Genomic DNA, 19,800 nt, shown 5'->3' with positions numbered 1-19,800 from the left:
AGGAGCTCCCCAACGTGCTCGGCTATAAAGGCACATGAGGCACTAGGTTCTAAGTGAACTGGCCCCATAGAATCGTCTCGCGCCCTGGGCCCCAGCAGCTGGGTTACAGCCAGCTGGTCTTCTGGGAATCAAGTCACAGAAACAAGTTCACTGTCCGAGCTGACGCTCCTACTGCGTGTCCTTCCCTGCTGTACAACTGCTTCAAAAGACCTATCTGAAACATTTCATGCCAGGGGACCACACTCTCAATAATGGACTGTTATTATTACATTTCTAAAAACTTAATTACAAGACCAAAGCTTCCTCCGTAAGGTCACTAATCCCCAACTTCGATGTTCTCTCATCGTGGCTGCTCTCCCAAAGCGTGGCAGGGGGGTGGAGTACCTATGACCTCACATTTGGACTGACCACCTAAAAACCCCAATTGGCTGGCCGGAAAATGAAATACCAAGGACACTGGGCTCACTCTGCGTTCATGCCTAGAGCAAAACGTCTGCCTTCCCTCCTACAACCCCCTCCCCAAGCATCCCACTTTATATTCCAGCAATACTGTTTAAAATTGTCTCAACACGACATTCTGTTTCAGGTCTGGATGTTTCCTCTACCTGGAATGGCTCTCCCTTCCTTGAGCATTTGGAAAGCTCCTACTTGTCCTTTAAAACCTAGCTGTCATCTTTTCCAGAAAGCCTTTCCTGCCCTCACCCAGACAGCACTGAAATCTCCCACACTCTTGCCTATCATTATACCCCACACTTGCTTTCCTGAATAGACTTACCACACATGATGCTTTGCTTCGACCTGTATCCCCGTGAGGCTGTGTATTATTCTGATTTCGACCCAGCACAGTGTCTGCACAACAGCAGACACTCAATAATATTAGCTAAGCTAAACCAAAATTGAATCAACCTAATCCATACAGGGCAGCAAGAACTAAAGACCAGCTTTACAAGTAAATTAATAGAAACCAGAGTTCACATGGCACAATCCACTCATAAAGGCTGAGCAAGAAGTCACAGACCGGAAACTCCAGCTTCAGGGTGGATATGCCAAAGAGGCACGAGAGTGATTTCTCGCTGAATAATATTAACATATAACTTGATACACTTAGTTTGAGGCTGACTGCCGCGTTCTGTTTCATCCAAGTCTTTCCTGACCACCCCACCTTCTCTGATTTTCGGCATGTTAGTCAATCTTCCAATTATCTGAAATTAATAATCAGCCTAAGAGTTCTCTGAAAAGAGAAGAATTCTTGACATGCCTGGCAACCCTTATGGCACCAAGCTAACAGCTGGCTCAGAGAAAGTATTAATGCTATCCAGCATTTACTGAGCAACTGCTACGTGTCAGACGCTAAGTACTGGACAAGTACTTGGTGCCCAGGTGGGCCCTCCTCCAATGCCGTCAGCCCTCCACTGGCACACTCCTGGCTGTGCCACTCTACTCTTGGACATGCCGTCAAGGCCCAACGCAGAGCGGGGAGTCCCGCCCAGACCGGGCTCTAGGGCTCCGGTTCTGCCATTCAACTCCTTAAGCCACTGCTTAACCTCTCAAGGTCTCCTTTTTCTCATCCAAAGAGAGACTAGACCAGGGCGCCTGGGTAGCGCAGTCGTTAAAGCGTCTGCCTTCGGCTCAGGGCGTGATCCCGGCGTACCCGGATCGAGTCCCACATCGGGCTCCTCCGCTGGGAGCCTGCTTCTTCCTCTCCCACTCCCCCTGCTGTGCTCCCTCTCTCGCTGGCTGTCTCTCTGTCACATAAATAAATAAAATCTTTAAAAAAAAAAAAAACAAAGAGAGACTGGACCAGATGACAGGTTTCTTCAAGTCTGCGTACTGACTACTAAATATTACAAATCAATTTTACAATCCTACCCCTTTATCAAAGTTTCCAATTCCTACTCTATTTCCCCAGTTGTAGAGCTAATTTTATTTATAGCTACAATTTGTAGTAAGGTGTCAGTGAGGATGAGGCTGGTCCAGTAGAAGTATTTGTATCTCAGAAGAATATCCAAAACCCCCCAAAGGCATCGCCACGTGGTTTCAATAACTCTGGAGAGTTTCTGCCTCAGTCTCCTTGAGGGAAGGGGCAGATTTCATATCAACAATCCAGATGAAGTTCTAATTACAGCACAGAGAGGCATCGCAAGGTGAGGCAACAATCACTGCCCCTTGAATGCTCTCAATAAGGTCTTTCCCAAAAATGCCCCCCCCCACCGGAAAATGTCGGTTCCATCTGAAATCTATGAATCCAGCCCTGAAGAACCTCGTGGGCACAGGTCCTCACACCTGGGTAGATGCACTCTCCATCTGAACACTGGCAACCACATATCAATGAGCCGTTCAAATACTCCGTTTTTGATACACAATCCAATCAATTATGGTTTTATAAAATGTTACGAAGATCCCAGGGACACAAGAAGCAAAGTTTGCTGCTACTGATTCTGGTTCAAATGAGAAATATTTATAGAAAAATGAAAGGGTAAGTCTCTCCAGCTAGTTCCTTGAGGGCTGGACCAGTGTCTTATTTATAAATCCCTCTGCATCACCAGAAACACGGAACATGGTAGAAATTCAACAAATGTTTGAAACGACTTATAACCTTTCTTTCATTATTCCGTCTTTACTTTCCAAAGCACTGCTTTCCTTTATTAAGATCTAATTCCTATTTCAGGAATGGCGTAAGAAAACCTCGTGGGCAGTTTATTTCTACCTCACAGCGCACCACCACGTATTAAATCAGGATTACAAAGCCTATCATTTCCGGCTAGACAAAATTATCAGTCTGATGCACGCCAAGCCACAGTCACAGTCACGTGAAAAGCGCCATACAGGCTCCACCCCAAAGAACAGGGAGCGGATGGGACTCACTGGGGAGAGCCTTGGAGACACCACCATACACTTGCTACCTAAAATAATCACCGTCCAGCCCTTCGGTCTTAAATATAAATGGGCAACCAAGAAGCAGCAGACAAATGAGAAAATCCAGGAGTGTGAATAAGAAAATCCTAGCACCTACTGCACTGAGAGGGAACAGGTAATTCACAATGAGAGGATTTTTCTCCTGCAAGAACTCAGGAGGATGACCTCCCACACACTTCCTGAGATGGTTACAGAAGCCGAGAAAACTAAGGCAGGGCAGCATGGGGTGCAAGAAACAGGGACTCCAACTTAAGACTGCAAGGAAGAGAAGTCCCCAGATGAAGCCCAGCCCACCCTCAGCCAGATGGGTGGCTCCAGCGAAAACGAGGAGTCCCGTGTAACAGTCTGGGAAGCTGGATACACCTGAGGTTGCGATGAAAACACATCGCTCTTGGGTCAATAAGGAAAAAAGCAAGTGGGGGCACCTGGCTGGCTCAGTCAGGGGAGCGTGTGACTCTTGATCTCAGGGTTGTGAGTTCAAGCCCCATGTTGGGTACAGAGATTACTTAAAAATAAAATCTTGAAAAACAGCAAGTGAAAACTCCAGAGAAATGAAAACAGTATAAAAAAGGCCTTCTTATACACAACATTTTTAATTTAAATATCTCAAGTCTAAAATTCTTAATTAGCTGACTTTATATTACTTTATGCATCTGAGACAAGTTCCATATTTTATAGCCATCAGTGGATTTCCTCTTTTTGGCCTTAAATTTGCCATAACTGTCGTATGTTGCTCCTCCGCAGGTTCTAGGATTTGGTGTACAGGTCTGTATTATTTTTTAAGCCTCTCTAATTTTGTACTTCGATGATAATACTTTGCAGCCTTGGTCTTCTCAAAGTGAATATTTGTTGTCTTTGTAGCTTATAGTCAAGTGGCAGCCATCTTGGTCCCTTAACTACGTTGCTCTCATGCTTTGGACCTTCTCTAGATTACATATGTCTTTCTGGAATTGGGTGACTGGAGCCTCTTCAGTATTTCAACATTCTGTTCACGGGTAGGATACTTTCAACGTTTGCAGTACTGTTCCTGTTACTAGGCAGCAACTGCTAGTGGTGGGTTGTGTGGTCCACAGGCCAGAGTCCTTACGGAAGTTCATAATAACTATCCGCTGCCGTCCTTGCATCTAACATTTATTTGAATGTATTTTAACATGGAGCCAATCCTTCTACAAATAGAGTTTGTTTGTAGAAGGATTGGCTCCACAGTTTTTAATTTAAAAACGTTATCATTCACATGCCCAATGTGAAACTTTTCTGCGTGAGACTGCTCTGTTGACATTGGCCCTTTATTCAGTATCAGAAGACTTGTAAGTAGTTACGACATTGAAGAGCACTTAGCTAAGTAGATTCCCTGAGGAATCTGTTTACACTTCCGGGTGTACTATAAAGTATCCATTTGTCCTTGATTTTTGTTGCCTAAATAGGGCCATATTCTTAACACAATCACGAACGTTTCCATCAATATTCCCTGATGACTTGGGTTATAAATAGACTTCCCTGCAAAACTTTTTCAATATCTAGCTCTATTCTTGTGCCCTCCCTATCCAATTACTTAGTTCAGTACCAAATAACACTAGGAAAACTACTTTAATATGTGTTTTTATTTCACACGTGCATCTCCTATTCTTGCTGAATCTTATGCGAACTGAATGTTGACTCCAATTTTTCCAATTAACAGGCCACTTTACAACTTGTTTATCGGCCCCTCAAACAGTATAATCTACAACTGAAACCTTTTACTAAAATGACCATCATCTTTTCCAGAAGAAACCAATTAAAAACATTTGACCTGGAAACAAGGGGTAGAAGCAACACAGCTGTAGTAGTGGAGAACCCTGGGCCAGACTCCTCTACTCACGGGCTGGATGACCTTGGGCAAGTTACTAAACCACTCTGTGCCCCCGCCTCACCTGCACAATGGGGATAATAATTAAAACAGGGCTGTTATGATTAGGGGAATTAATATTTGTAAAGTACTTAGTACAGAGCCTGGCACATAGTAAATGCAGCGTAAATTTTATTAAATTGTGAAAAAATATATTAGTTCAGTAGTGAACCTCAAGCATGACTACAAAATAAATGTGCTTCAGAATTTAGAAGATACAAATGATTCCTTAATCTCTTCCAGAAGCTATACGCATAGTCCAGTGACACCACCAGTCCTGAAAACATTTTTTAAAACCTTCTGGAATAGCCTTGAAGAGGCAGATTAAAAATAAAAAAAAAAAAAAGCAGCCTTACTGCTTTCCAATTAGTATTATTCAGCTTTATCACTCTGATTTTATTCATCAGAAATGCCCTTTCCAAAAATCAGAATTTTTACGAATGACCAAAATTTGCTACCACTGCAGATACTCAAAAAGATCTTCTCCCGGCTGTGAAGACAGTCTGTTCAGTTTGCTTCAGGTTACAGTGGGAGGATGTGTTCACTGCGTTACTTGAAACTATGTAACTGGAGATATTAAGGCTACAGAAAGTTAGCCAATATGGAAAAATTCACTGCTAAAAAATTTTTTAAAAAAGCTTTTATGATAGATTGATAATCTTCTGAGGCTGAAATGAAAGCAGATAATTATGTACTCTCCCTTGCTACCCAAATCTCCCCTCAATACCATGTCTCATACAGATAGGAGTATGGATCTCAAACGTACAACTTTCACATGGGGTATTATCACACTGTATGTGACCTTCAGATGGTAACTGACAAATCAACTCATATGGGGGTAAAACAGACTGTCTAAAATGCTATACTTACGTAGAAGCTACTTTTTGCACAATGGTTAAGAAAATCCATCTCAAATGGTATTGCCAACCTATTAATAGTTGTAGTATCGACTAATGAGATTGAGAGAGTCCTTCTGGAACTCACTGTAGGTGATACGTGCCTCTCAACCAAAATCATCTACTTCTAAAGGTGACATTTACAGAATTTTTTTCCTTTTCAAAGTTGATCATAAATACGATCTCCCTTTCAGTCCTGACCATCAAATTTCTTCTTCTACCTCAGGAAGTGATCAGGAACTTATGTCAGAAGTCATTTTAAGCTTTAGTAACCACTTTTATCTCAGCATGACTTAAAATGAGCATAAAAATAAGTTTTGCAGATGTCAGGAAAGCCAGATGTAAGTTTTTACTGAGGTTTCCACTTATTCTGAATTTCCCTTATCCAACTTCAATTTATTTAATAAGTCTACAGTGACCTGAGAAAGAACAGCTCCGGAAGATTCAGCAACTGCCATGTGGACCAGGTCAACCTCCAACTAGGGCCAGCCCAAGGTTTTCTTTGTTACTTATAATCTCTCAACTTTAAATATTAGTTTTAATGAAAATTCAGAAGAGACATCTTCCTCTGCTCCCCTTTACTTCTCTTCAACCCATGACTTAATGCTGCATGTACCACACCTCATGATTTAGCAAAGCCATTACCCTACTTCAGAAGTGGATTAAGAGCAACACAATTTATGAGACAGAACAATTAGCCAGCGATCCATGAACGTTTCAGACAGAGTAGGATTTTCCTTACGACCGAGTAGCAGTTCTTATCTCAAGTGAGTCTGCTCAAAAATATTCAAATGCATCTTCTTTCTACTAGCTTCTGGCATATTTTCGGCAAGTCAAATTTTCTGCTGTGCTTTCTAGCTGTGAAGGGTATAAAAATCACACACACACACACACACACACACACCGTAATTTCGAGGCTAGAGATGTAAATTCTGATCCAAACGAAGCCATTCACCAACTGGTAGAATCCAAAGTACTCTATAAATCACTCCCCCACCCACCCCACCCGGGCTCAACTTCCCCATCAGTCAAATGGAGGTAACAGAAGCAAGCGCAACCGCAGGTGATGCGGTTCAAGAGATAACAAGGAGTGTTCTGAAATGCGTCAAGGCGCCGCAGAATTGGAATGTAATTATCAGCACCGAAAGAACCCTCACTGCCTCGGCAAAACTTAAGAGGTTACTTCGTTGCTTACCAGCAAAAAAGAAAGAAAACGGCGAGCACAGGCAACCCGAACCCTTCTGGGGACACTTTTGCGAACTCCAGGAGGGGCGGGGAGTCACGGGGATGCCACCGGAGCCCTACGTGGGCCGCTTCCGCCGCCGCCCCCAGCGGGGAGAGGCCCCGAGAGCTGGGAATCCGAGCCGGCCGACAGCCCTGCCCGCCGAGGGCGCTCGGGGGAGGCGGGGGAGGGCTGGGCGCGCCGCTGCCACCAGCGCCCCGGTCCGCGGTGCCACGTCCCGGCCTGCGTCCGCGCACCCCCCGCCCCGGCTCCAGCCCCGGCCGCGGGGCTCACTCCCCTCCGGCAGCCCCTCCTTCCCGTGGGCCACACCTCGGACCCGGGCGGGCAGGGGTGGGGGGGGGCAGTTAGAGCGGTTGGAACAGTCGCCCCGAACTGGTCGCCCCCAGAGCCCGGGCCCGGCCCGGCCCGGCGGGGCCTCGCACCCGACCCGCGGGCCCGGCGGGTTCCCCGGGGACAGGCCTCGGCGCCGCCAACCGGCCCGGCCCCCTCGGGAGCGGCCCTGCACCGCCGGCTTACCTCCAATGTGTCAAAAGCGCATGTTCGCCGCCGCTCGACCGACGTCTCCGCTCCGCTGGCCTGGCCAGGCCCGCCCAGCCGCTCGGCTCCGCTCCCCTCCGCAGCCCAAAGCTCCACTCCGCGCACCTCGGCGCCCGGCTCCTCCCCGACACGTCAGGGGCCGCCTGGGTGTCCGAGGCCATTCTGTGACGCACGGGGGCGGGGCCCGGAGCATGCGCGCGAGCGGGCGCGCGGCCGGGGCGGGGCTGCGGCGGGGATGGCGTCACGCGGGGTGAGGGGGACGAGACGGGCCGGGCCCGGCGCGCTGACGTCAGGCTGGCGGCGGCCTCTGCGCAGGCGCCCCCGGACCCCGCGGTTCCCCCAAAAGCGCTGAGCGGGTCAGGGAAGTGACGCCCCCGGCGGGGTGGAGGTGACACCCTCTCGCCTCCCCGTCTTTCAGCCACCGAGGTCCCTCTAGTGTCTGTCTCAGGGCTCTGTTCTCACCTGGGAGGGCACCCCAGAGCACCCCGCAGAATAATAGGGGTATCCTTGTCCCCCTCGTCATTCCCCTGAGACCTGCGTGGAGTTTACGGCACTCTTTCCAGCTGACATTGTATGCCCGGATTTGTCTTCCTCCGGGAGATTGTAAATTCCGTGAGAGCTGGACCCTTCTAGGTCTTTCTCATCCCAGCAGGGAGCTTGGACATAAAGTGGGCGCTCAAATACTTGTTGATCAGAATGAATGGATTCGTGGGGGGAATACAGATACAATCACTTACGTATTTTGCATATCTAAGCGTATATTTATTTGTGGGTGTATCCCCCTGGGGCCCCTGAAGCCTGGCAACGTAGGGGACCCGAGAGGGAAGAGGCCTGAGGGGTTACTCAGCTCAGAAAGGGGAGAGATGAGGATGAGCAAGTGCTTGGGGAGCAGAAACGTGAACCGAGCTGTTTTAAAAAGCAACTCTAGGAATTTTTACTGCATAATGTGCAGTGTAATTATCTCTGATGTCAGTGCTATCGGGATTGGATCTGTGGGTGTTTTGGAAGGGATAATCATGTGAAAGGCAGGCCTCAAGGTGAAAGCAAGGTGAGGTTGGGCGGTCCAGTTATGTTTTTGAGGAAATGGACCTAAATGGGAACAATGCAAGATGGGTTGTAAGAGATGTCCCAATCAATAAAAATTGGAGACGTGATGAATGGGGTCTGCAGGAAGGATAGCACCTTGAACTAGACTCTGAAAAATAGAGGGTTGAAAAGATCATGATAATGACAGGAAGAGTAGTGCCCTTTTCTTGTGCCATGTGTATGCACTAGTAATTTTGCAGAATGCTTGGTTTTCATAATTTAATCCACACAGTGGATTAAATAGGCACTGTTAAAATTCCCATTTTACCAGTGAGGAAACTGAGAGTCAGCAAAATAACGTTGTCCAAGGTCAATCAACTAGGAAAAAAAGAGGACTCAAGATCCAAACCCAGCCAGTCTGGATTGTTTAATTCCAGAAACCACACTATACCCACTCAGTTAGGGGGTCTATTAATAATAACTACCATTTATTGGGCTAGAGCACTGTGCTAAGTGCATTTAAAAAATTACCTCCCTCAGCCCACACAAGCAGCTTGTGAGCCTGGAATTATTACCTCAAGCCATATATATATTGCAAAACCAAGGCCCTGGGGAGCTAGAGTTTAAACCCAAGCAGGTCTTTGTCTAAGCCCAGTGACCTGGGGGACACAGAGGAAGCTCTTTCAGGATCTGGGGCTCTGCTTCCCTGTCCTGAAGCTGTGCTCTGGCCGATGAGATCACAGGCAGAGAGGTAATTAGGCAGGGAGGCCTTCCTGTGGACCTCCTGCCAAGACCCAGCGGTCCCACCCCAGAGGAAAAAACAAAGTCTGCAACTCTTGTCCCCGCCTCCTGGCTGAAGTCCTGGGAAATACACTGAGTCACCTAATGGCAGGCCAGGCCCTGCAGAAAATCTTGTTGTCATCTTGCAGGCCACCTCCCCTCCCACCCAGTCTGGACCCAGAACTGGTGTTTGTCAGGCTCCGTGCGTTGGCCCCATCGCAATGAATGGGCTTTGCCTGGCAAGGCTCTCAATAATAGCAAAGCCCCTGACCTCCTTCCTCTGTGCCGTAACAGTGAACAACCTTTGCCCCACTCCCTGCTTCCAGTCTGCCCATCCAGGGAGAGCAAAGTGGAAGTGAAGATTGAAAGCAGCCTCAAGGGGAACAGAAGTTACAAAATCGGCTTTGTGAACGTAAAAATGATGAGTGAGGTTGTGCCACCTTCTGCCTCCATAAACTCTTTACTAGGGGTTTCCTGAGACATGGGTCAAGCCGAAGGAGTCAATATCACAGTCCCTGAGAGCACACACAAGCATCCCACCTTCCCTGCCATGCACTGAGAGACTCAGGAAACAGAGGCCAGTTTCCACTGGGGAGGGGTGGGGGAGGTAGGGGTTGACCAGCTGCCCTACGAGAAGTTTGGACACTAATGTAAACTCTAGCTAATGAGAATGCAGGACTCCAGCCACATCACACACTAAAGGTAACATGGTATGTATGGGCCTGCCTTGAAAATTCCGAGGAGATGGGGTCCATGGAACCCTCTGTTGAATCAGGTGAGCAGAGACCTCATAATCAAAGGTTTGATTCAGCCTAATCTCTCCATATCTTTTGGGCCAGTATTTTCTGCTGACCTTTAGGGGCCTAGATCTCCTGTACCCAGGCTGGCCAAGGGACTCCCAAAAGCTGCTGGTTACTAATGGCCTGCTGGATACATTTGCCAGATGTCCTACCGCCACCTCCATCTCGTCTGAACCCCAAACAAATCCTCCTTTTGCCCCAGTTAAAATTTCCAAAATGAGTTTCATGTTTCTGGCAATGACGTCATCACTCCCCTGGTTATTAAGGCACAAAAGCCTCCTCGAGTCACCCTTAATCTTCCCCTTCCCCAGCTTTCATTTTACTCTCGAGGTCACCAAACCCGAAAGACCCTCCCATCATGAACTTTCCAAAAATCCATTTTCCCAGTTCACAGTCTCCTATCTCTCCGTCCCTCCCTTCCCAAACTTCTCTCCCCCTAAATTTCATCTTGGTCCAGCCCAGCAGACCACACAGCCATCAGACTAACCTTCCTAGGGTCCCTCTGTGTACAGAGCATCGCTGGCTCCAAAACTTGTTTCGGCATCCTGTTGCCTTTGTGACAACGTACAAGCTACAAAGCCTAGCATTCAAGGCCCTCCCAAAGCAACTCCAACCCACTTCTACAATCTACTTCCTATAATTCAGCTATGTGGATCCGACCAGACCCTCCACTGCATCCCCCAAACAGTTCCCTTCCTCTCTGGGCCTCTTATTGACTCCCACTGCCGTGTGTCCTACAGCTGCTCCCTAAGCCCCGCTAGCCCACCTTCCTCTCTGCCTTCTGAAGTCTCATTCATATGCTCCCTCCTCCAGGAAGCCCTCCCTGATACCTAAAGCCCCAAAACGAGTGTTCCTTTCTCTGAGTTCAAGCAGAACCCCATATAGTTCACAGGAAACTTACTGAACACAGCCTTTTGGTCATGGAGGTGTCTGAGCTCCCCGCAAAGGAACCAAAGCTCGCTGAGCACAGGGATAATATTGATTGCCCCACTATTCTCCAGCAACAGGTGTTTAGCAAACAGTTAGTTAAATGTGCTTCAATTAAAAGTGAAAGAAAGAATCCGTAGTTTGGTGGCTATGACTCCAAACGCAAGACTGACAGCACTTTCTGGAAAATGCCCCAAATTATGAGAAAAAAATACCACATAGAGAGATCTTCGCTAGTTCGAAAGGCTGAACTTAGGTGATGCCAGGTGACGGCGGACCTGGAATTCAGGTCATGGGCAATTACGGCTTTTCTGTAGCCCAAATCTTAAATCCCAGACTATACCATCTACAATCCCCAGGGCAACATCTTTTGCTTTTGTATTAAAAAAGAATAGTCATGGGGCACCTGGGTGGCTCAGTTGGTTAAGCATCTGCTTTCGGCTCAGGTCATGATCCCAGGGTCCTGGGATCAAGCCCCATATCCAGCTCTTTGCTCAGCGGGGAGCCTGCTTCTCCCTCTCCCTCTGCCTGCCACTCCCCCTGCTTGTGCTCTCTCTCTCTGTCAAATAAATAAGAATAGTCATAATAAAAATAGAGTTTTTTATTTAAAAATTATACTCTTGGACCTTGAGGTGAGACATAGTTTTCTAGAGAGAGGCACGTCTTTCATTCATCAGCTATGAATTTAGTGCTTGCTTTGTGCTAGGCACTGTGCTCGGCCTTGGGGATTCAAGCCCATCACTGTCAAAAGCACTCCCAGCGCCATGGAACTTATCTTCTAATGGGGAAGACAGATAATAAGCAAATAGACAATTTCGTTCTGTCCGATCATGACAGATGCTAGGAAGAAACCTGCCCAGGGCAAGAGGCTAATACGGCAGGAGCAGCTCCCTGAGTGACTATCGGGCTTAATGTCATGGGAGCGATTGTCTTCCTCCATAAAATTGTCAGGACCCATAAGATAAAGGTCTGCTATATAAAATGCAACAGAGATGTGAAATCAAGAACATAATAATATAGGCCAATGCCTTAGATAGGGAAGCTGATCTTACTTTCCATCACAGTGCCGGGCATAGAGTGGGCATTCCATAAATAAACTGGATGAAGGACTTGCTAAGTGGTCTACGGCATGCCCAGCCTTCAACCAGATGATAAATTCCCCTTCCGAGATAAGGAATGGTTCCAATGATTCAAAACTGCCCTCTTCCGCTTGGTCCCTGAGCCTTGGGGCCAGGCAGCTGTGAACAGCTGGGCGGATCCCGGCACCACCTCAAAGAGAAAGGTAGACACATTTGATGTCTTTGTTGTATCCTCAGCGGCTCCTTGAACACACCGAGATCACCAAACTACTCAAAGCCATTCGGGCTTCTAAACCCCAGCTCTTCTGTCAGGATCTCTGTCCCCTCAATTCCCAACTCGCCGCTGTCTCTAAGTCAACAGAAAGGCAGGAATTGGGTGTGACGACCAGTGTAGGTTCCAAACCTCCTTGCTGTTCCTTCCCTTTCCACCGTGTCTGTCTGAGGACGCCACCTGCTTCTGGATCCCTCACCCGCGGCAGGCTTCCAGGGTAGCTTGCAGGTGAGAACGAGGACAATTCAGGCTGAGGCTATCCCAGGCCTCCCTGTCAGAGTTCTGCTCTGGTACCTGGCAGGAAAGGGCCCTCCTTGTCCTTATCTGGGGGAGTAAACTGAAGTTCAGTCTTTGCTTAACTCTTTGTTTCCCCTCCCTATTAATGGAATCTGATAATCCTGCCACGCTCCCATGAATCTCTTGGAGCTGCCCCAATTTCTTCCCCAGCAACCTACCTGAACTGTGGGCTTCCTCCCGTTCTGGAACTCCCTGCAGCCTCGTGGTGTTCCTGAATCCAGAGCTTCCACTCCCCCAAGCTTCTGTCTTCTCTGTCAGCCCTGGCTCCCACCCAGCCCCTTGTGTCACTACCCACGCCCCAGAGTGACAGCTCCTTCCACAGCAAAGGAAGGCACGACACTGTTAATTGTTAGCTCGGTTGACACCTGGCAACCCCAAGGCTGTTGGCGTCACACCTCCGTAAACAGTGTGACTGTCCCTTGACCAGATCTGCTCACGTACCTTCGCAGAGGCAAGGTGGCACTGGTTTTGCTCACTCCCAAACCATCCTAATGAAATGACCGAGGCTCAAAAGAAACGGAGCGTTTCTTACCAGGCTGAGCTGCGCTCCCGGGCAGTTTCAGCCAAGTCCCCATTACCAGCAAAGCCGGGGAGTCGGAGTTACCAGGACTGAATGACCGTGCCCGCAACCATTCAACAAGCCGTCTCGAGTGCCCAGCCTGTTCTAGGCTCCAGGAATAGAGCAGTTAATGACACGAGCTCACAGAGAAGAAAGGAAACAGAAAAGAAGGAAACATTAGCCCAGCAGGTAGTGGGAAGCACCGAGGAGAAACAAAGAGGCTAGAACCGTTCGATATTTTATATTTCGAGGGCACCATCTGACATATAGCTCGAACGACAAATACCTTGCAACGAACGCTTTTAAGTTCTGAGATATTTCCCTTGCTCTCAGCTGCTCCTCCTCTTTTTTTTTTAATATTTTTAAAAGATTTTATTTATTTACTTCTTTATTGGAGAGAGAGGGCACGCAAGCAGCAGGAGGAGCAGAGGGAGAGAGAGAATCTCACACGGACTGCTTGCTGACCTCAGAGCCCGACGCAGGGCTGGATCTCATGACCCCGAGATCATGACCTGAGCCGAAATCAAGAGTCGGACGCTTAACCGACTGAGCCACCCAGGCGCCCCCTCTTTTTCCTTTTAGAACTCCAGTAAAGGGGCGCCTGGGTGGCACAGTGGTTAAGCGTCTGCCTTCGGCTCAGGGCGTGATCCCGGCGTTCTGGGATCGAGCCCCACATCAGGCTCCTCCACTATGAGCCTGTTTCTTCCTCTCCCACTCCCCCTGCTTGTGTTCCCTCTCTCGCTGGCTGTCTCTATCTCTGTCGAATAAATAAATAAAATCTTTAAAAAAAAAAAAAAAGAACTCCAGTAAAAGAACTCTCCAGTAAAACAAAATGAGCAAGAAGCAGCAGCTGACAGCATTTAAAAATACAGGTGACTAACAGACATATCATAGTCACCTTCTCCTGATCAAAAACATTCCAAATAGAACAGCAAGGAAGGGCGGGGGGAGGGCTGTGTGTCACTAGCTCGGATGTCAACCACAGCTAACCTGGAATGTGAGGATTGCTCTTCTAGGGGGTCACACATGTGGAGAACGTTGTCTCAATAAGGGGAACCAGACCCTGACCACTTATAACTGTACCCTAAGATGGGCTCACAACCTACGGAGTCCAGGCGCTCTCAGGGAAACTACACACGAGCCTTTGTCAATTCTTACACTGTATAATACAGAGCGGGTCCTGATGTCCACTTTGAAAACAGCAGAAGGGGGCTTTGTGGCCTGTACATGAGAAACCTTCTCTGCTCGAAATCAGATCGGGCTTTTTTCAAGAGTGTGTGTTCCACAGAGGCCAGTTTTGACTCATAAAGGCTGACGTGCAGAAACAAAACGTCCCAGGGCTCGTGTGAATCATGGCAGAAATGTCCCTTCCATACAAAGGAAATACGCATCCCTTTGGAGGGGAGCAGGCCAGGCCGACAAGAAGACAGGGATCTAAGTGCTGGTGGCAGGACCCCAGGGAAGGTGGGGGAGCAGGAAGTCCCTTCTCCAAGCCTGTTGCTGTTTCAACGATTTTCAAAACTCATGTATTAGTTGGACAGTTATTAAAATCGTGATAAAAAGATATCAGAGGCCGCTCTGTGAGAGCAGGAGGCCAGGACACACAGAAGAGTTGATCAAAGGGTGGCAGGACCCACCCTCCACCCCCAGCCAGAGCCCCACCCCTGCTCAGGGCTCCCCACCCTGGTGCGAGCGTGCACTCAGGAGCCCTTCCCTGGGCCTGGAGCCCTTCCCTCCTGCCGCCTTCAGAATTCAGGAATTTCTTCTGGCCGCATCAGCAGGTGATTTTGCCCATCACTTCCCTCCCCTGAGTCTGGGTTTCTTCCTCTATAAAAAGAGCAGGTTGGTAGCAGCTCCCATGAGTCAGGACCCATCCAGCCCTCTGGGTGCTGAACACCCTCACTGGGGGAGCTGAGGTCCCTGGCTCTCCGGGGCCAGTTTGCCCTAAGTCATGGCAAGGTCAGGTCCCTCCTTGGTCGGTCGGTGAGGGCAGGTGACTGAGGACCATCTTATTCTGGCCAAGTTCGTTTGCTCTGCCCTGGGGAGTCTCTGAACTTGCAGAATGGGCCACTTCCAAGGGCATGTAAAGTCCGGTGTATTCGTCTCCTGTGGCCGCTGGTAACACATTACCACATGCTGAGTGGCTTAAAACAACACTAGGGTACCCTCCTCCAGCTCTGTAGGTCAGGTGTCCAAAATGAGACTCAGAGGGGTAAAATCAAGGTGGTGGCAGGGCTGGTTCCTGCTGGAGGCTTTTGGCCGCTTCCAGCTTCCAGATGCCCCGGGACTTCTTAGCCCGAGCTGCCTCTCTCCAGCAGCGCCTCTGCCACCACATGACCTCGTCTGACTTTGACCCCCTGCCTTCCTCTCAGGAGAACGCTTTCGATTACACGAGGCCCACCCTGATATCCCAGAATAATCTCCCCACTTCAAAAGCCTTAACCACCTCCGCAAAGCCCTTTCTGCCATATAAGGTTCTGGGGATTAGGATGTGGGCATCTTTGGGGGGTTATTATTCTTGCTACCACATCTGATGTTCTCATTTTACCACCTTCACAATATTTGCCATTTCTCCATATCATCTTTGAACTTTTCTTTGAATTGATTCCCCTCCTCCCTTTTTTTTAAAGTAAGCTCCATGCCCAGTGTGGAGCCCAGCTCGGGGCTTGAACTCACAACCCGGAGCTCAAGACCTGAGCCCAGATCAAGAGTCAGACGCTTAACCAACTGAGCCACCCAGGCACCCCTGTACTGACTCACTTTACAAAACAGCCCTAAACAACCATAACTATGAAATCCTGGAATTAACCGTCAGTCCTGTTTTCCCTAATATTCCATAAAATAAACAGATAGCTATTCAAATGGCAAGTGCGGCTGCCTGTACCATGTAACATCACTCTGCACGCCACCAGGAGTACCAAGGTCATCCTTTGGGGGACAGAAATAGAATGCAGCCTGCTGGTTTTACAGAAGAGGGTAATTTGTCCAAGAATGCACAGCCACAAAGAGCAAAACTTCAGCTCCACCCACAGCTTCTTCCCCATCTCCACCCTCACTCGTCACAACTTGAGAGCATGTCAGTTTTTCTTCACAGCATCCCTACATTGGAGATTCATATCATCTAGTGCTCAGGTCCCCTTCTGTTACGCTCCTGGGTATTTTATATTTAGAAAGTGGCGTTTCCTATTGCTTCCCCTGTCGACCAGCCCTCGTGTATCCCACTTATCTGTGCTAAACAGTCGCGTGTTTACTTGGCCCGCATCTGGACGGTGTCCAAGCCCCAGGGACGAATGAACTGAAAAGGAAGGTCAGTGGCCAGTGGTGACTTTGTACTGGGCTCCTTGGCATCTGTCCCAGCTGCAGGCTGAGCTTTGAAAACCACTTTTGAGAAGACAGAGTTCTGTTCCATACACATAGTGTGGGATGATATAATTATCCTCGTCTTACATAACAATCGGCATGCAATAAAAATAGCTTTCGTTTATTGGATACTTAGTGTGGGTCAGGCCCTGGGATAAGTGCTTGCCAAACACCCATTCACGGCAACTCTATGAGGTAGCTCTTCGTGTCCCCACTTTACAGAGGAGAAAACCAAGTCTCAGAGAAGTTAAGCAGCTTGTCCAGATCGCACGGCAGCTGTGACAAAGTCTGTATTCATAGCGCCTTGGAAGACACGAGAGAACTTAGAAATCCACCTGAGATGAGGAAGGAGGGTGGGGAATCCCAGAGAGGCTGAGCAACCTGCCCGAGGACACACAGTTGATGGCAGACTCAGGGACAGTTCATTCTTTCTCATTTTCTCACTTAAGCTCGTATTTCTGGGATGACTTCTGCAGACACCTGCCTGATATGCTTCTGTTTTCTCCTCGTTACAGACATCCCTCCTCCCTGATGCTCTTGCTCTCCGTCCTTTTCACCCTGGGGTTGAAAGCCATGGAGGAATCTAAGGAGAACCCCAGAGCAACCTTTCTCCGTCTCTTCCTCCAACCCACAGGAAGACAAAAAAAAAAAAAGACAGAAAGTGCTAGAAAATCTCTGTTGAGTCTGTAGTCACTGATTTGAAATTCGTAACACTTTAACCAGAAAAGGATTAAAGTTTGCTTTTTATCCTTTCCCCTCCCCCCAAAAAGAGGGTGCTAAGCAGATAACAGAGTGGAAACAAGGTTAGACGGGGTCATGATCCAGAGGGGAACTTGTTAATGAAGATTTTAACCCCAAAATAAATGACCCGATGGCCACACAATGGACTACCAAGTTACAATGAATAATCATGTCATACGACAATGTATAATACAAGTAAAATGACTCTTATTTTCATAAGTACATAACTACAGAAAAGGTGATTTATATTTTCTTTTTTTGTGTTTATTTGTGTTTTCCAAAAATGCTACGGTGAACGCAGATTACTTTCTTTTTTTTTTTCTTTTTTAAGTAGGCTCCACACCCAGCATAGAGCATCTTGAATTTACAGCCCTGAGATCCAGACCTGAGTTTAGATCAAGAGTTGGACGCTTAATTAACTGAGCCACCCAGGCGCCCCTACAGATTATTTTCTTAATCCAAGGAAGGGAAAAATATCATTAAAAAATATAGACATAGTCATTAAGATCTGCTGTTTTCCGAAGCCTGTGCTCTGAGACCGAATAGACAAGAAAATAAGAGATTGACCCTACACCTCTTTACAGAGCTGGCCATAGATCGACAATTTAACAATTTTCCTACCCCACTAGAAAAATGAGCAATGGATATAAATAAGTGGTTCATAGGAAAAAACAAAAAAAAATGGCCAATAAATATGTAGGAAGATAGTCAGCCATATCATGAATAAGTTTTGAACATGTAAATTAGAATAACAACGAGATATAACTTTTTGCTTATCAGACTAGCAAAGTTTAAAATAAACGGTAACGCTCAATATGCTGTTAAAAGTATGAGAAAGTCACTGCTCTCGTACAACACAGATCAGAGTGCAAATGTTATAACCATCACAGTTACCATGATGGGTTGAATACTTGTATCTTCACTTCCTCTTGAAACACCACGAAAAACACCGGACAAAAATTCTAAAAGGGAGAAATCCACGAGGACAGAGTACAGGAGAGAAGACAATGATGACGCAGGTGTCAACAGAATCTTGGAAAATGGAAAGCAGGTTGGCGAGTGGAAGCTGATGGAGAGGATCAGAGAAGGCTGGTAACCGAATGCCAACCGGAAACAAGCAGGGTCGTGCCTCTGACCGACACACGGGCTCAGGAATTGGAGGTGCCAGCTACGTCAGAAGGCCGGGTGGGGTGGGGCTAAAAACAGGAAGGTCTGTTGAAACTACGGTATGTTTACAAAGCATTTTAGAGGCTGACTTCACAGCCCCAGTGAATGACAAGCCAAGGTATTCACCTCTCTGCCACCCCAGCAGGAGGAAGATGTTTACTCTGGAGAAACTAAACCAGAAAAGCTCCCGACTAGGGCACACTGGGCCACACCAGAGGGCAAGGCTAAGTCACCATACTACAAAGAGAAGGGGGTTAGAAGGAAGGCAGATCCTTCAACGGTTGTACACTGAAATGAGATCCTAGGTTCCTTCCCCTGACAGCCTCCCAGAATGCCTATAGCCTGACTTGTACCCTCCAGGCAGGAGATCAGAGAGTTTTTCTCGACAGAAGCCAACTAGCTCTAGAGAGGTCTCCCAACCACATGGCCTGGTCTGGATTACCTCACAGAGCAGCCCAACAGCCAAAAAGATGCCCCACCCCCCCCCCACACACACAGCCTCCAATCAGCTTCTAGCTCCTTGATCATAAAAAATGAACATTTAGCAAGGAACCAGCAACATTTAAAAAGCCTCCAGTGTGAAAGACAGAACAAAATCACATAAAAGAAATTCAGGAGTAGTAGATACAGTGGACGAAGCAGAAGTAAACTGGAAAAAGAAAAACTTTAATATCTTCCGAGAAATAAAGATATCACTACATTCATAAAACAAGAACATGGTGCTACAAAAAGGAATGAGACAAGAGCCTTTTTGTTTTCAGTGAGGGTTGAAATTAAAATATGCAGTTGAAAAAAAGATGGAAACTACGAGATTATCTGATGTGTCTGATCCTATTGAGAGAAATTTAAAAGTCCTGTTGGAGACGAAACAGTGATATGTATGTGAAAACTAAGAAAATGAAAAACTGAGGCAACCATCAACTCCAGGGGGAAAAACTTGGACAAAAGGAAGGAAATAATAATAATAATAAATTAGATAGCTCAGAGAACAATACTTACATAGTTGAGCATAACATACTTTTATCACATAAACATGAACACTGATTTAACCACAATTTGTAATATAACCGTATCAGGAAGATGGGGGAGCGTTAATATAGATGGGGTGATGTACCCTTACTTTTCATAATAAGTCAGTAGATAATGACTAAAATAGAAAAAAATAGTTACACAGGCACTTTAGACACAAGTAAAATAATTAAAAGTGTTTGTGTCTGATAAGGAAAACTTGGAAGTGGGAAGATGGGAAGGGGAATTGCTATTTTTCATTTTTGTGTTGCTTTGTGTTCCTTTAATAAAAGTGGGTATGGGGGCAC

At 47.3% G+C, this 19,800-nt stretch overlaps 1 protein-coding gene across 5 annotated transcripts in view; it reads right to left on the bottom strand.

The window, feature by feature from the left end:
• Positions 1-19,800, bottom strand: part of NDEL1 (nudE neurodevelopment protein 1 like 1) — a 44,574-nt gene that overhangs the window by 21,948 nt on the left and 2,826 nt on the right. Inside the window, exon 1 of one of the 5 annotated variants that reach the window (XM_087867601.1) lies at positions 7,457-7,624. The exons of 1 other annotated variant lie outside the window; for it this stretch is intronic. The gene's annotated coding sequence lies outside the window, so the exon portion shown is untranslated. Of the gene's footprint in view, positions 1-6,892; positions 7,021-7,456; positions 7,625-19,800 lie in introns of those variants that run through there. 3 more of the 5 variants (XM_045797285.2, XM_045797288.2, XM_087867603.1) reach the window with 3 other exon arrangements.

This window comes from Ursus americanus, chromosome 14 (genome assembly GCF_024610735.1).
Source record: "Ursus americanus isolate L20-20 chromosome 14, mUrsAme1.1.p, whole genome shotgun sequence".
Classification (NCBI taxonomy): Eukaryota; Metazoa; Chordata; class Mammalia; order Carnivora; family Ursidae; genus Ursus; species Ursus americanus.
This window is presented reverse-complemented; position numbering and strand designations above follow the sequence as displayed.